Genomic DNA, 2,500 nt, shown 5'->3' on the forward strand with positions numbered 1-2,500 from the left:
GAGAGAGGGAATCCGTGTGTGTGTGTGAGAGAGAGAGAATCCCTGTGTGTGTGTGTGTGAGAGAGAGAGAATCCCTGTGTGTGTGTGAGAGAGAGGGACAATCCCTCTGTGTGTGTGAGAGCCCCTGTGTGTGAGAGAGAGAGAATCCCTGTGTGTGTGTGTGTGAGAGAGAGAGCCCCTGTGCGTGTGTGTGTATGTGTGTGTGTGAGAGAGAGAATCCCTGTGTCTGTGTGTGTGTGAGAGAGAGAGAGAGAGAGAAAATCCCTCTGTGTGTGTGTGTGTGAGAGAGAGAGAATCCCTGTGTGTGTGGGAGGGGGGGGGGGGGGAGAGAGAGAGAATCCCTGTGTGTGTGTGTTTGTGTGAGAGAGAATCTCTGTGTGTCTGAGAGAGAGAATCACTGTGTGTGTGTGAGAGAGAGAGAGAATCCCTATGTGTGTGTGTGAGAGAGAGAGACAATCCCTGTGTGTGTGTGTGAGAGAGAGACAATCGTGTGTGTGAGAGAGAGACAATCCCTGTGTGTGTGTGAGAGAGAGAGACAATCCCTGTGTGTGTGTGTGTATGAGAGAGAGAATCCCTGTGTGTGTGTGTGAGAGAGACAATCCCTCTGTGTGTGTGAGAGCCCCTGTGTGTGAGAGATGGAGAATCCCTGTGTGTGTGTGTGAGAGAGAGACAATCCCTGTGTGTGTGAGAGAGAGACAATCCCTGTGTGTGTGAGAGAGAGACAATCCCTGTGTGTGTGTGTGAGAGAGAGGGAATCCCTGTGTGTGTGTGTGTGTGAGAGAGAGAGAATCCCTGTGTGTGTGTGTGTGTGAGAGAGAGAGAATCCCTGTGTGTGTGTGTGAGAGAGACAATCCCTCTGTGTGTGAGAGAGAGACAATCCCTGTGTGTGTGAGAGAGAGACAATCCCTGTGTGTGTGTGTGAGAGAGAGGGAATCCGTGTGTGTGTGTGAGAGAGAGAGAATCCCTGTGTGTGTGTGTGTGAGAGAGAGAGAATCCCTGTGTGTGTGTGAGAGAGAGGGACAATCCCTCTGTGTGTGTGAGAGCCCTGTGTGTGAGAGAGAGAGAATCCCTGTGTGTGTGTGTGTGAGAGGGAGAGCCCCTGTGCGTGTGTGTGTATGTGTGTGTGTGAGAGAGAGAATCCCTGTGACTGTGTGTGTGTGAGAGAGAGAGAGAATCCCTGTGTGTGTGTGGGGGTGGGGGGGGGGGAGAGAGACAATCCTGTGTGTGTGAGAGAGAGAGGGAATCCCTGTGTGTGTGTGAGAGAGAGAATCCCTGTGTGTGTGTGTGAGAGAATCCCTGTGTGTGTGTGGGGTTGGGGGGGGGAGAGAGACAATCCCTGTGTGTGTGAGAGAGAGAGAGAATCCCTGTGTGTGTGTGTGAGAGAGAGAGAATCCCTGTGTGTGTCTGTGTGTCTGTGTGTGTGTGTGAGAGAGAGAATCCCTGTGTGTGTGTGAGAGAATCCCTGTGTGTGTGTGTGGGGGTGGGGGGGGGGGAGAGAGACAATCCCTGTGTGTGTGAGAGAGAGAGAGAATCCCTGTGTGTGTGTGTGAGAGAGAGAATCCCTGTGTATGCGTGTGTGTGAGAGAGAGAGTATCCCTGTGTGTGTGTGTGTGTGTGAGAGAGAGAATCCCTGTGTGTGTGTGTGTGTGTGTGAGAGAGAGAGAGAGCCCCTGTGCGTGTGTGTGTATGTGTGTGTGTGAGAGAGAGAATCCCTGTGTCTGTGTGTATGAGAGAGAGAGAGAGAATCCCTGTGTGTGTGTGTGTGGGGGGGGGGGGGAGAGAGACAATCCTGTGTGTGTGAGAGAGAGTGAATCCCTGTGTGTGTGTGTGTGTGTGAGAGAGAGAATCCCTGTGTATGTGTGTGTGTGAGAGAGAGAGAATTCCTGTGTGTGTGTGAGAGAGAGACAATCCCTCTGTGTGTGTGAGAGCCCCTGTGTGTGTGAGAGATGGAGAATACCTGTGTGTGTGTGAGAGAGAGAGAGAATCCCTGTGTGTGTGTGAGAGAGAGTGAGCCCCTATGTGTGTGTGTGTGTGAGAGAGAGAGAGAATCCCTGTGTGTGTGTGAGAGAGAGAGAGAATCCCTGTGTGTGTGGGGGGGGGGGAAGAGAGAGAGAGAATCACTGTGTGTGTGGGGGGGGAAGAGAGAGAGAATCCCTGTGTGTGTGTGAGAGAGAGAGAGAGAGAGAATCCCTGTGTGTGTGAGAGAGCGAGAGAGAGAGAGAGAGAATCACTGTGTGTGTGGGGGGGGGGGGAAGAGAGAGAGAGAATCTCTGTGTGTGTGAGAGAGAGAGAGAATCCCTGTGTGTGTGAGAGAGAGAGAATCCCTGTGTGTGTGTGTGTGTGAGAGAGAGAATCCCTCTGTGTGTGTGTGTGAGAGAGAGAGAGAATACCTGTGTGTGTGTGTGTGAGAGAGAATCCCTGTGTGTGTGTGAGAGAGAGAGAGAGAATCCCTGTGTGTGTGAGAGAGAGATAGAATCCCTGTGTGTGTGTGTGTGTGAGT

General features: G+C 52.0%; 1 protein-coding gene across 1 annotated transcript in view; it reads left to right on the top strand.

The window, feature by feature from the left end:
• LOC132380702 (N-acylglucosamine 2-epimerase-like) overlaps nucleotides 1–2,500 on the top strand; it is a 25,698-nt gene that overhangs the window by 1,029 nt on the left and 22,169 nt on the right. The gene's annotated exons all lie outside the window — the stretch shown is intronic.

This window comes from Hypanus sabinus, chromosome 24, assembly GCF_030144855.1.
Source record: "Hypanus sabinus isolate sHypSab1 chromosome 24, sHypSab1.hap1, whole genome shotgun sequence".
NCBI classification, from domain to species: domain Eukaryota; kingdom Metazoa; phylum Chordata; class Chondrichthyes; order Myliobatiformes; family Dasyatidae; genus Hypanus; species Hypanus sabinus.